Below are 16,128 nucleotides of genomic sequence, written 5' to 3' on the forward strand. Positions count from 1 at the left end.
AAATCGATTTTTTATATGAAAATTAAGGAAAACATAAAAGTGGCTGTAAGTCGATAAATAGTGGTCCAAATGGAAAAAGGACGATCATCTGTGATCACTTATATCTTCGACCAAAAATGTAGTTTTTATATGAAAATTATGGAAAACATAAAACTGGCTATAGTCGATAAATAGTGGTCCAAATGGAATAAGGACGATCATCTGTGATCACTTGAATTTTCGACCAAAAATCGATTTTTTATATGCAAATTAAGGAAAACATAAAATTGGCTATAAGTCGATAAATAGTGGTCCAAATGGAAAAAGGACGATCATCTGTGATCACTTATATCTTCGACCAAAAATGTAGTTTTTATATGAAAATTATGGAAAACATAAAACTGGCTATAGTCGATAAATAGTGGTCCAAATGGAATAAGGACGATCATCTGTGATCACTTGAATTTTCGACCAAAAATCGATTTTTTATATGAAAATTAAGGAAAACATAAAACTGTGATCAACTATATTTTCGACCAAAAATCGCTATAAGTCGTTAAATAGTGGTCCGAATAGACTTTTTATATGAAAATTAAGGAAAACATAAAAGTGGCTATAAGTCGATAAATAGTGGTCCAAATGGAAAAAGGACGATCATCTGTGATCACTTATATTTTCGACCTAAAATCTATTTTATGAAAATTAAGGAAAACATAAAAGTGGCTATAAGTCGATAAATAGTGGTCCAAATGGAAAAAGGACGATCATCTGTGATCACCCATATTTTCGACCAAAAACATAAAAGTGGCTATAAGTCGATAAATAGTGGTCCAAATGGAAAAAGGACGATCATCTGTGATCACTTATATTTTCGACCTAAAATCTATTTTATGAAAATTAAGGAAAACATAAAAGTGGCTATAAGTCGATAAATAGTGGTCCAAATAGAAAAAGGACGATCATCTGTGATCACTTAAATTTTCGACCAAAAATCGATTTTTTATATGAAAATTAAGGAAAACATAAAAGTGGTCCAAATAGAAAAAGGATCGTCAACTTGTTTTTATATGAAAATTAAGTAAAACATAAAAGTCGCTAAATGCATTTAAAAACGAAAAATATGTTCTTAGGATTAAATTTTGATTATAGTGACTTTGGCACTACAGGAAAACAGTTTGATTACTCAATTTTCAAATATCACAAACAAATTGACCTTGTGTCTTCCGATTTTGATAATATTCGGTAAACAAATACCCCCAATGCATAAACAATTTTTAAATTTATCAAAGGTTTATAAAACAAAATTTCCATACGAAATTTGATTTATAAACCTTTAAATATTTTTTATGCATAGGGTCATTAGAACATTTCCATTTAAATTTTTTTCTAATTTTCTATTGATTTTATTCGCGATTTAAATTTTTAAAAAAATTTAAAAATATTGAGGTATAGTGTATCTTGAAATATTCGTATCTTTTGAAGTTGATGTAGGATTTTATTGATTTAAAATGCATTTATGTAGTACCATCTATATAGGTACTACATAATTAAAAAAAAATTGTTTTCAAATAAATGCATTCAGGATGCAAAAAGTAGATCCGAACACTTTTGAAAATTTTTCCCATTAAAATTTAATTTTTTTAATAATCTTCACTAAACAAACAAATTATATTTTTTATATTTAACACCAACACAATGCCTTTCATAAACTTACAAAATTTTGAATAATAAATTAAAAAAATTAAGCTTTTCCTAAACCTAAAAATTACACGTATTTGCAGTGTTTCATCCGTTTATCCAGTTAAACCAGTGATGTTCATCCCATACAACAATTGTTTAAAAAATTTAAACACATTTGTTACGCTCTTTTAAAGAGCGTAATAAATGTCTCATTTTTTCAGAAATTCAATAAGCATTGTTGTTGGTTGGTTTTTGGATGAAGCATAGCAAGCACACGCGTTTCAATTACAATTGAACACAAAAAAACAAGGTTAAAAATAAATTAAAAAATTTAGAGTATTTCGGCCGTATAATGTATATTCTTTCATTTCCTTAAAATTTAAATTATATTCATTTAATAAATTGGTTTTATTTGACAAAAATTCTAAATTTAAACTTTCTTCATTTTGTTATTATTTTAAGTGTTTGACATTATGTTTGCTGGGTAGCTCTCTCACCAAATATCTTCATTTTTATTTTTGAACATCACTGAGTTAAACTCATTCGTTAGATACAAGTGCATGACTAAAAGTGCAATGCACGAATGCATTGCAAAATAGCCATTAAAATGTTTAACAAAAACTGAGTAAATGCAAAAAAATAAAATGAGGTTAACGAACGAAATACAATACAGAACAACGACCTCAAGAAGAGAGTGAGATACAAATCCAGCCATAAAAAATGTTTCATATATACGACGAATGAATGAAATACCAAAAACAAGTAGAACAAGCTTTAATAGAGTGCATAAACGGCAGGAAGGGGAGCGAGCAAATGTACAAATAATACTTGTCTACACTTGAACAAAAGGGGGGAACTGTCATACATACATATGTATATACATACACACATATTAAAATAAACACACAAGTACTAAATGTACACAATTTTGGTATAACAGCGCAATTGAGCGTAATTAAAGAAAAAATCTTAGAGTACTTAATGTAAAATCAAGCTGCTAAAATCTCTGTTAGCCTGTTACCTCTCAGTACACTTTGTTACTTACGTGAAATTGAAAAAAATCACACACACAAAACAACAAAAACAACAACACAACAAGCAATGGGGAAAAGAAGCAAATAACAACAAAATACATTACAGTACAATTGAAATCTAAATAATGGGGAATTTACTCGTAGTCGGTACTTATTTTTTTTGTTTATACAATTGTAGTTAGTTCGTACATTAAATAAAATAAAACAAGTGCAATTGAAATTGGTTAACAACTGTAATGCCAGATAGGGGGAAGTAAAGTTCAACATTATTACCCCATGTCTTAACGAATCATCAATTTCTGCGGACATTAATTTGTCTCCTGTGGACAACTGTAGTCTATGTTATGTTCTTGTTCCATCTAGTGATATTTTCAATAAATTTAAAAAAATACTCAGAAAATTATGAAGATCGAATATGAATATGAACAAATTTGTGACCGTTATTCTGCCCAAGATTTGTGCACACAAAACAATGGTAAGTTTGGACGTAGTGTTATGAGTCTTATACTATTTCAAAAGGTACCATCAGCAGATATAGAGAATAATGTTTGTTACCCAATAAAACTTTCCCGACTGAATCGTGGGCGAACAACATATCTTCTTGGCTTGACACGCTCACAATTGAGTGGTCTAGTGGCGGTCATAACCGGATACTGCACTTTTGGCAACCATGCGAGGAGACTTGGCTTGCCCTGCAACGACTTCTGCAGAAGTTGTCAAATCGAGGAGGAGGATGAGACCATATTTCATCTTATTTGTCACTTTCCGGCATTAGGAGATCTACGCTTAAGATTTCTGGGACATCGTTCCTTAAATAGTCTTTCAGAGCTCTCTAATATGAGGCTAGAGGACCTTAATGCCTTTATAAGGATCAGTAATTGGTTAAAAAGACCAGAGGATCTCTTTAGAGCAGTGGTACGCAAAAAGAGGCATTTAATTTGTGTGCTCTTTTGGGTAAAAATAAAATATCCACAACAACATCAAGAAACTGAATGAATTGTGTGTATTTTTACGCTCTATTACGCTCTTTTGTTCACATTCGGCTTGTTTGACGAAAATCATCGTAACCTCAACTATATGAACGCCTACCATGGCTTTAGAGTGACCTAATAACCGCCAACTCATTGGTACGGAATTTAAAAAAATCTCCTCTCTCCTCTCTCCCTCTTCCTTTAAACTTTTTCAATCTTCCCCTTCTTTCTTTTTCATTTCTATCTGTCCCTCTTTTTTTTCTGAATTTCTACTTTCAGATAACACAAAGGCACCTATAGCTTTGAACCCTCGTGAGTTGCTCTTCTTTTCTTCACTTCGCGGCTGCCTGGAAACCTTACCCAATAAAACAATATGACTTCAAAATTCGGTATTTTTTCAAATTGTTAGCTATTATTTTGAAACATTTGTACAATATAAATTTATTCAAAGTTTTGGTCATTGTTAGCTATGACCTTTTCTAAGGCTAAGAACGAATCAAGCCAATATTGGATACTCTGTGTTCTGCTTGGATCGAAGTATATAGTAGTCGGATTGGGCAAAACTTCCTAACCACTTCATTTTAAATACTTTTTAACATGTATTGCAACATGTGGCCGAGCGTTGTCATTATGGAATATTACGGTTTCATGTTAGGCCGCTTGCTCTCTTCATTCGAATCAGTTGTGTACAGCGCCGTGGATATTTGTCTTTGGTGTCGCTCAGGCTTATCGTAATGGATACATTTTTCATTAAAAGTAATGATTCGGTGCGAAAATGATTTTCTTTTATTGCGTGCAAGCATCATTTCGGACATGTAAAATCGTATTTCAAGGTCTCTCGGCTTCAATTCGTATGGTACCCAATTTCTCTGCTTTTGAATGAATCCTTCTACTCGCAAACATTTTTAAATTGCTGCTTGAGTAGCTCCCAATGATTTTGCAAGTTCTTGTTGAATTTGAAAACAATCTTCATGGGATAATGCCTCCAATTCTTGATCTTCGAACTATTTTGGCTGTTGCCAAATTAACGCATACGATATCGCGTAAAATTGAACGTAATTTTCTTACTTGAGATTATGGCATTCGATATCGAGCAAGAAATTTAGTACATTTTATCATAATTTCGATATCGAAATCAGTTTTCGATACGATAGCTCATTCGATCACGAATGCTGTAATTTGGTCCCTGGTCTGAGAGATCTTTGTCTTCCGTGTCAAAATCACCACATCTGAACCGCTCAAACCATCTCTCGCACGTTGAAACCGATGTGACACATTCACCATAAGCTTTGGTGAGAAATCGGTGAGCTTCAGCGGCAATTTTTACAAATTAAAGAAATAAAGAAATATTCCATTTTGTTTCCTTATTGTAGTGAAAAAAACAACTTTTAAAGTATTGAGTACCGGGAAGTCGGAGGAGTTTTTAATAAATCGAAAAGTTTCTAACCGGTTTTTTTATTTTTATTCTGTATAGATTACGGAACATCCCTAAATAGATGAAATCAACAATTTTATATATAATTTGATAGATATATATTTTTTTGAAAACTTTCTTCATAGGATGACGATAGGATTTGGTATAGATAGGAATTGTTAAATGTTCATAGGGTTTTGTTGTATGGATCTTAATGTATAAGCTTTCACTACCATTTTTAAAATTGAAAATTCATCAACGATTTTTAATGCTTTGGGCCATTTTCCAGTATAACCCCTTAATTAATATTAATCATACGTATCCTGTTTAATAGTGATACGTAAATTGTTTTATATTTTTCTGATAAAATTTATTCAAAATGTTTTATTTATTAAAAACATTTGAATTATTTGTTGAATTTTTTCATTTATCCTTCAGTATTCTCTCAAAATGATGTGAAAATACAGTAAAAATTAAAAAAAACAATATTCAAATCTATGTGAAAAATAGTATAACTTCTAAACTATAAAGACCTTATTCATAATCAATTTTTAAATTTAAAAAAGGTTTATAAAACAAAATTTCCATACAAAATCTGTTTTATAAACCTTTGATAAATTTAAAAATTGATTATGAATAAGGCCTTAAGAATATACCATCATCTATATACCATCTTAGAATCTGAAATACTATTAATGGTGAACAAATTAAAATCGTAGCCTTTATTAATCGTAGCGAAATTTAATATTTTTTTGCAAAAACTAAAAAAATCATATTTCCCCTTGTAAACTAACCGAACAATATTTTTCAAACATTTTGTGGTTGACTGTTTTTTATATACCAACTTTTTGATCATATTTTCTTATCAAAAATCGCTGAATAGCCTGTTTGCGAAAATTATGATGTCGAATTTAAATATAAATCGAGCCGGGACAACAGCGGATATATTGATATATGAATGATGTATGCAAGTTATTTGGGGGCTTCGGAGAGATGATTTCAACATAAAGACGGACATGGCTATATCGACTACGCTATCTATAACGATCCAGAATATATATACATTATGTGATTGCAAATAAAACTACCCATAATTATATTTTGGACATTTATTTAACTCGCGAATTTACAATATTCAAACAGACTGGCATCTCAATAGAGTGAGTGATTCAGTGTATTACAATAAAAACAAAGTGCATCATACCAACGAACAAATGTAAATGCTTTAAAGTTTTTTATTGTTGTTCAAAAGTTTTTTTTTTATTTTTCCCAAAAAAAGTGGGGTATTTTCATGAGTGTTGAGGAGAAATTGGGGAAAGTTGGATTACATACAAAGAAAGCCAGAAGAGAAGAGGATGTAAACGTGATGTAAAATGTAAATCTGAACAAGAAGACACAGTAAAATAAATAATCTCTCGTTTATTAACCGTATGCTGCTGGCTTGAGTGAATGAAGGAAACAAAAATTCCCCCAGCTGTATGAAATAATGTTGCTTAGACAAACAGTGCTCATGTAAATTTCCTCCTCATAGTAGTGCTTGCTCCAAATCGTTGTAACACAACACAAACAAATCCTTTACAGATAAAGGGGACAATAGTGTGTTTTGTGATTTAGTTTTTATAAATCGGTGCACTCGCACTGCATGTTCTTGTTACATGAGCATAAGGAGCCCAGATTTTGTAGCTTGCAACTTTTGGCTTTTGCAAAAATACCCAACGAAAAAATTATTGTTTTTTTTTTTGTTTCGAAAAACTTGGAATTCATCCATCTCTACTAAATAACAGCAATAACAACATGTTCATATTGTATGACGGTGTTGCTACTCATTTGCAATATTGCAAAAAATTCAAAAAAAATACATATGTACGTATAAATAACAAATCTCACTTCACTGTCTTACAAAATTTATACTTGTAGTTGTAAATTGTGGCTAACAATTTGTATCTGTATGTGAAAAATAAAAACAAATCAAATCAAAAACAATAACAATAACAACCAACCACATCACCAACAAAGTGCAATAAAACGCTAAAAATTGCGGTACTTTTTGCGAGCATTTGACTTGTGCACAAGGTTATTGACTTGCATTTAGTTCAGCCTTTCTCGTTCGTTCGTTGATTCACTTACTCATTCTCTGCTGACTAACTCGCTCTCTGTTTGTAAAAACGTTTGTTGGTTTGTGTATATTTATTGACATTAATATTTATCTTAGTGTTAGTTTGTTCTCAATGCATTTTTCTGTCTCAAAATGCATTTTGTTTTTATTTTTAGTTTATATGTACATGTATTTCTGTTTAAAAAACTTATTAGAAAAATTATTTGTGAAAGAGACTCTTTCAAATAAGAAACTACAATCATTTGCGAATCTTTTCAGACTATTGCACTACTTACAGCAAATTGGAATATCTAATTTTGTTTAGTGGCTACACTGTATACAGTTTTTGATCAATGGAAACTTTCAATTATACAAGGTGGCGCAAAAGTAATCCTCCTATCAGAAAATGCTATAAATTTTGCGATTGGCCCCTTATGTCAGTTCTGTTTTGACATTTGTGTAGTAAACACATGCGAAATACACGTTAATAAACAATGTTACGCAACACTGCTCCAGAACGCGGAATATTGCTGACTATTTAATTACCACCAAGAGGAAGATGATTTTTCATTAAAAATAATCATGTCCATCTTAGCGGGTACGTAAATAAGCAAAATTTACGCTTCTGGGGCACTGAAAATCCGCGTGTAACCCACGAAGAGCCATTACACCCGCTCAAAGTCACTGTATGGTGTGCTGTTTTCGCTGGAGGAGTCATCGGACCTTTTTTCTTCGAAGACGTCGCGGGCCAAACGGTTAATGTGAATGGTGAGCGCTACAGAGCAATGATCAACGAGTTCTTTTTGCCGCAACTTGATGAATTGGGATTGGAAAACATGTGTTTCCAACAGGACGGTGCAAAGGCACACACTGCACGTGCCACAACCGATATGCTGAAGGATGCATTTCCCGGGCGCATAATCTCCCGTTTTGGCGAAAACAAAAAAAAACATCGGAAGTTTACTTTTGCGCCACCTTGTATATCTGTGATATAAATTGAACCCCTATCCTGCCCTGAAAAGCATGTTCATACCATAATATTGTCTCCGCCAAACTTCTTATTTCTGTACTTAGGGTTCAGTCTCCTCCAGCACTGCCTCTTTAATTAAATTTGGATTCATCCGAAAAGAGAACAGCATTCCATTTCTGTATCGAACATTTTAAATGTTCTTTGGCAAATTGTATACGTTTTTTTTAGAAATAAGAGGTAGCAACCAGGGCCAGCCTCATTTGCCCAGCAGAGAACGGTCCGAGAACTAATTTCCAATTTTAGATTCTTGATAACTTTAAGTTAAGTTTTTACAGTACCTGCGTGACATTTTAAGCTGCCATTGATCGGTACTGATCTTCCCATCAGGATCATTCCGATCAATTATAGCCGCCTGAAGATATACATCCTGACTCAAGGACTTCTTCACCTTCTTTGTTGATGAGGTAGGCTGGTCGTCACCAGATCTAGCCCTCTTAATGGTTTCCTTTTGGGGACCCTTAAGAGTGCTAGATGGGGTTACACCAGCATTTCCCGCAGCCTTGTTGTTTCCAGATGTCTTTGATGACGAGGGTTGGGAACCACCGGATCCGTTTCCCTTAATGTTACCCATGCGGGCACCCTTAAGGGAAGCGGCCGGCGGGTTATTTACTCCCTTCGCACCTGACACATTTATGGGTGATTTCTTACTACCATCCACAACTCTAGCCGAAGCACTGATTTGTAGGATAGTAGATGAACCACCCTCCTTAGGTTTTTCCGCACTGCTAGTGATTGGAGCTGCCGACCTTATACCCGTATGGGTTTTAGACAGATCAACAGCCACTCCTACTTGCTGCTCAACAGGAGAAGACTCTCCCAAGAGAACACTCACGGAGCCGTATATTCTTTCAAATCTAGCGACGTCCTGTCTGTATTTCTTGAGAAGGTACTTCTCCTTTGCGGTTAATGACCCAGGATCTCTCTGTCCCATCTTTTCCAGAAAAGCCAGAGATTTCCTGGTGCCATTTTTGGCCCTATCCTCCTTCGTTCGGCTTGGTTTGACATTAACACGTGGAGTGGCATTAGGCGACTCCTTCACGGCGACCTGCCGAACAAGATTGGCGACATTAGCGCCATGTGGACCATCTTCAGCCGATCGGCTCCTCTGGTTGTCCTTGTCCACAGGATAGGGATCTGATTTTGAGCAGAAATCACAGTGATATCATGTTCATCATCAGATAGCAGAACCAACTCCTCCAACTTCAGAGTGGCGCAAGTTTCCACAAAAGAGTCATTCGACAGTCCCAAAAGACCGTCCACATCGAGTTGTAACACCTGTCCTTCATGCTCCAAAATCCTGGCATGAACGTCCGTCAGGGTTAGTTCACCTTCTAGGGTGCTGTCCGAAAACCCCCTTCCGATTCCTTAATATCCCTGAAATCGGAAGTTTCCATAGTAGTTGTTGGTTTTAAGTCTTTGTAAGGTTCAATGTTGTTCCCACGAGTAGCCACGTAAAACATCGGACCATCCACGCTGTGACGGCGTGCGTGGACTAGGCAACTACTTACAACAGCGTATTACCCTGACGCTGAGGGGAGCTGTTAACGGCTAGTTTATTTCTACACTAACTAACCATCCAGGCCCTCGGCACTGCTACCACTCACCTTGACCTTAAAAGTGTATCTTTTTCGTGGTACCCCCGGTAAAGCCTCTACTATACAAGTGGCGAACACAAGTGTGGATAGCACGAGAAGATATATGTCATAATATTTGACTCAACAGCTATGGAGTACACTATCGCCCCAATATCTTGACAAGATGAGTAACCTTTAGTTAATACACTCCTTTAAAGTCGCGACCCCCTTTGTGAAAGTGCCAGAAGAACATGCTCAACCACAAAGAAGGTCTAGAACACAGAGTGTATATAAGCCCTCGCATCACTACAAGATCGTTACCCAGGCGACGATCTTGTAGCGATGCGAGTGACTAACCGAGGCGTATTTAACCAGGTGGCAGCGTAACGCCAGTTGACTGTTTTTTGCTCTACTCATGTTTACCTTCTGAAATGTCAAAAACTTGTTTACAAAATTTTTAAAATTTGTTATAAGAGTAAAAAGATTATATTATACTTAAAAAATTATGTTTTTGTCACCGCTTTATGTGCATAACATATTTTAAAGTGCCAAAATAAAAAAAACTATTTCATTTTAAAAAGTTCTCTTTAATATAGTAGATATAAAAATTCTTCTATATATTTGTTAATAATCACCCACTTGTATCTCACTGAGTCGTTTGGTTTTCTCAAAATGTAGTCTTATAGGCTATCAAGAGTTTTCCAATATGGTCTGGTAAATTTCTAGATACTAATATCACGTTGTATGGAATCTGCTGATAACTTTCAAAAGGAGGTACAAAATTGATAACTGTAATCCCCATAACTGAATGGAATCAGTCTGGAGAACACAGATAATGCAAAGTATCTAGCATCATTCTGGACAGATGATTAACCTGGAACCTGAACATCCAGTGTGGCCATTTACTCTTGCAAGAGGGCAATTAGTTCTAACTGGGGCCAAAGGATTTTGTTTTTGTTTTATGTGGTAATGATGTGGCGGATTGCCATGATTCTTGCCGGGCTATTCGTTTAGAAGTTACAGATTTATTTACACGGTATCAGCTTTTTTTAAATGTTTAACAACTAAAATTGCCATATCTGAGACCTTCAACGACAAACGCTACAGATCAATGGTATCCAATTTCCTTTACCTCGAATTAAACGATATGTACGTGGACGACATGCCACACAGCGAATGCCTCAATGGACATTCTGCATGAATGATTATGGTTATCTCTGACAGATATAACGTGAATTTGAAACAATATCGATTTCACCCCACTCGACCGATGTCCTCAAAATCAACATAAGCCCGGCCATCGCCCAAATTATAACGGATTTGCGCTGCAGATTTGGAAAGGCCAAGATCTTCGAAATCGAAGTAGATGAGGAGGTCATCACTATCAGCGGCGAGATCAATGGTAACCAATTTATTTTGACCCGAATAGAACGATATGGTCGTGGACGAAATGCCACATAGCGAAAGCCTCAATCAACATTCTGCATGAGTGATTGTCAATCCAAAATTGCATCCAAATTTCATTTGAATCGTATTGAACGATTTGGACGATCACGACATGACACATAGCGAACGCCATAATGATATTCTGCATAAACGTATATGGTTATCTCTCGCGGAGGAGATGTGAATTGAAAATCGAGTTCGATTTAACCCCATTCTTCAGATGTCCTCAAAGTCAAACTAACAAAGGCCATAGCCCACATTTTGACGTTGCAGATTTGGAAAGACCAAATTCTTATTTGAAGTCTGTCTAAATGATACTAGTTTATTATTAAATTTTGTGTTCGGATTTAGCGATGAGACGCATTTTTATGAATCACTACGTTAACAAGCTAAATTTCCATATATGAGACGGTACCGGTCCACATGAGATTTACTTCAATTGAATGATGTGGACATTCTGCATGAACGATTTAAGTAATATCTAGAGGAGGTGACGTGAATTTTACACCAAAGTAGTGAAATCTGACAGTCGATCGATGCCCTCAAAGTCAACATAACCCAGAGCATCACTCAAATTTTGCCCGAAGTATGTGACAGCATACAAAATCCCAAATTCTTATTTGAAAACCCAAAATATTAATTTTTGCTTTAAAAATATAAACATCTCATTGCATTTAAATGCATTTCATTGTTAATGTAGCGAAAATTTACACAATTGCATATACAGAATACGTTTACTCTCAATACAATACAAAAACCAAATGTAAGAGGTGCATGCGAAAGTGAGAAAGAGGAAGGCAGAGCGTTAAATGCAATTTTACAACTACCAAGATACATTCGTTCGTACGTACACTAACATCACGCCACAAACAATAAATAACAATGCAATTCACGAGAATTTGACTCCCGCGATGACGTTGCTCACACAGCCATAAAAAAGGCAGAAGCATCCAAAAGTTGTTGTTATTGTTGTTGCCATATCGAAACAAATACTTATACAACAACATTAGCCAACCAGCAAGTGAATCGAAAATACAAAAAAAAAAATTGCAAGCTGCCTGCAATTTCTGCGATTCTGCTACAAAATGTTGAGGAAGGAAAATCGTGCAAACTTTAAAAAAATATTTTCAATAGCATTTTCATCAGCAACGTATTTTATTTGTTTGTTAGTGGTTGTTGTGTGTTGCAAATATTAAAGAACAGTTTTGCTGCTGTTTCTGCCTGAAGATTTGGAGGAACACTACCTCGACGAGTACAACCAACAGACTACGTCATATTGCATGCACATCTTCCATACTCGCTCGCAGGGAGTAGAAGAAATTTATTGGTGTGTTAGTTAGTTAGTGTGCTGCGCCGTGCTGATTGTGTCAAGTACACAGTGGGGGATTGGGGAAGTTGTGGGTATGAATGAGTGTTTGTAAAAAATCTAATTTTCTAATACAAATAATGTACTGCTCCCTTTATGGAGGGCATAAACTAACAATTTTCTAACATCCTAGGAAAATAGACAACTAGGCAAACATAATACTAGGAAAATTCAAGCTGTAAACGTACATTTTGTACGTTACATTTTCGAGCACAACAAGTACAACATTCATTCGCAAACTCACTTACTCTGGCTATGGCAGTACAGCAGGATTGGCTTGGCTTGGATTTTTCTGCTGCTGCTGCTGGCTGGCTGGTACTGGTAATAATGGCACTAGCACTGTCAGGTACTGGTGCCTCAAAATCCAACCAGCCAGTCAGCCAAGTTTAGTCTATAAAACCATTGGTAACTAGGATAGCCTAGTGGTGCTGTATAAATATGTGTTTGTCTCTCATTCTGCCTATGGAGCTAGACAATTTTACAAACCATTGGAAACAGAAGAAGGCATGCCACATAAGTGTGGCCTGGTATGGTCTGGTTGCTTGTAATGGTTGGATGGTTTGTTGCAGATGGTTATGGTACGCTAGACTTACATGAGATTTTCTAATGTTATTTTTACCATGTGGCATAGATGGCACTCTGCACCACCATGTTATAATGCTTTCTGTAGAAAAGTTTTTCCAACAAAAATGTTTCAATTCAATTGTTACCTTCTGGTATTGCTGATGCGGCATTACTCTGCAATGTCTCCTATTACATGAGGATGATTACATTGATGCAGACATAATAATGCCTGCCATGCCACATAAATACTACAATGTATGTACGTTTGGTTGTTTGTATATAATTCTCCTCTTGTGATTGTGTCTCCTCCAGTGCATCCATCGTCATCTTTCAAATGTAACACTACTCTAGCTTAAGACAATTTTCCTGAGATCAACTCTATACAAATATTCCACTCATACCTATATAAATTCAGCCTATTACTAGTCATATACATAGTATATTTGTACGTATAAAAGCTGCTCTTCCTCAGCATTGTATCTATTTTCATAGACATCCATAACAGCATAACCTAAATAAACGCGTCGAGAATTACGTTTTCTGTCCCAGCGTTTTGTCAACAATGACAAATATTTACTAGGTTTCAAATTAGTTTGTACGGATGATGTAAGGAAAGGTTTCCAGGCAGCCGCGAAGTGAAGAAAAGAAGAGCAGCTCACGTGGATCCAAAGTCATAGGTCCCTTTGTGTTACCTAAAAGTAGAAAGTTAGAAATGAAAAAGAAAGAAGGGGAAGATTGAAAAAGTTAAAAGGAAGATGTCCTAAGAAAGAGGGGAGATTTTTTTAAAAATTGCGCACTGATGAGTTGGCGGTTATTAGGTCACTCTAAAGAGATCCCCATGTCTGGCCTTTTTAACCAATTACTGCTCCTTATACAGGCATTAATGCCCTCTAGCCTCATATTCGAGAGCTCTGAAAGACTAATTAGGGAACGATGTCCCAGAAACCTTAAGCGTAGATCTCCTAATGCCGGACAGTGGCAAAGACGATGAAATATGGTCTCATTCTCCTCCACGTTTTGACAACTTCTGCAGAAGTCCTTATACAGGCATTAATGCCCTCTAGCCTCATATTCGAGAGTTCTGAATGACTATTTAGGGAGCGATGTCCCAGAAACCTTAAGCGTAGATCTCCTAATGCCGGACAATGACAAAGAAGATGAAATATGGTCTCATCCTCCTCCTCGTTTTGAAAACTTCTGCAGAAGTCGTTGTAGGTCAAGACAGGTCTCCTGGCATGGTTGCCAAAAGTGCAGTGTCCGGTTATGACCGCCACTACACCACTCAATTGTGAGCGTGTCAAGCCAAGAAGATATGTAGTTCGTCCACGATTCAGTCGGGGCCATGTCATTCTGGTAATAGTGCATGTGGGTTCACAACCCCATCTTGTCTGAGCGAGCTCATAGTAGAAGTTACTAATTTGTAGCTTACATTTGGATAACGGAATCCCACATAGGAAATCAATGTCTCCGTCAGGTATCATGGCGCCTTTTTTCGCCAAATCATCAGCAACGCAGTTGCCCGTAGTATCTTCGTGTCCACGTACCCACTTGAGTACGGACGATGTAAATAAAACAACAAAAGAAATGTAAACCAAAAACCTAAATAAGTGCAGTGTCATTATCTTCTGCAGCCAACTTCACTATTTAGCGCTCGGTCAATATTGGATTTTCCGCGCTATTGGAAAATCCAATATTTCATTATGCTTCATACAAGTTATAAATAATTTTTAACCTATAACCAATGCCCAAGTATCTTATTTAGTTATGGCTGTAAGTCGGCCGGTTGTTATGTTATTTGCCTCTCCCTCTGTCTTCCTGTCGATGTCGTTGCAATAATATAAAAGATGTCTTGATAAACGTCATAATGTAAAGATTTAGTTTTCATCGTTTATATGTGTGTATACATTTAAGTGCCAGAGCAATTGCAGTCTCTGTAATACGATGTACTATAGATAGATGCTCCTCCTCGTCTTATCACAATGTACACACATCATCGTCATCATCATCAGCGCAGTGGCTGTCTGTCGTCATCATTATCGTCGTTTGTTTGTAAACTGTATGAGGAGTACATTGTACATATGTACATATTGTTCATACCTGCTTTAGTACTTACTTTACTTCACATTACACGCCAATTGTTATTCAACTCTTTGTGAAAATGCTGTATAAATTTATATTTACGATATAATGTCGCAAATAAACTCTGTAGGGAAACCAAGTTTTCAAAACCCAGTAGGAAAAACAATAAGCTACTAATTATAAATGAATATAATTTGGGGATTTCGGAAAGTTGGTTTCAACAGAGACTGGTTCCATAGCTCTCATAAAAGTCCTTTTTCCGAAAATCCTTTTTAACCGACATAAGTCTTTCAAATAAATTGGTTTGGTTATAAATTGCCATCATGTTTCACACTTCCTTTGGCATTTGCTGTCCCATTACTGAGTAGGGGTACCACGCTTATGGACAGACACTAAAACATTGCTTACTTATACTCACTGATATATTTATTCTTAGCTGACAGAGTTAAGTTAGCTACAACCATGAAATTCATATCAATATTAAACCATTCAGAATCCATTGAGATACTTCTAGTATATCATCTTCTGCTACAACCTTTATCTCCGCTTCCTTCCAAGGTTTCAAAGTGGGAGCGTGTTTCTGGCAGTTAAATACAAGCCAGCCAGGTTTATATGTAAGTGCAGCCTGCAAATTGTGGTTTTATAGAGCCCTTTTTCAACTCAACAATTTTATCAAGGACTGCTGCTTGTATAAGCTTTAACTTGTCATCAGACCATATTGTCCTCGGGAAGTTTAACGGGATTGCCCCCAGCCGAATGATTTGAGCTGGGGCTGTACGTGGGTAGAGGAGTCTTAATTGTGACTGTGCTTTTGGTAGGGTGTGTACCATCTACAGATGCACTAGCTACTCTTTTAGGGGGATTCGGTTTCTCAGGAGTTGATCCGTCTGATCTAC

The sequence above is a fragment of the Calliphora vicina genome, chromosome 2 (assembly GCF_958450345.1).
Source record: "Calliphora vicina chromosome 2, idCalVici1.1, whole genome shotgun sequence".
Lineage (NCBI taxonomy): Eukaryota > Metazoa > Arthropoda > Insecta > Diptera > Calliphoridae > Calliphora > Calliphora vicina.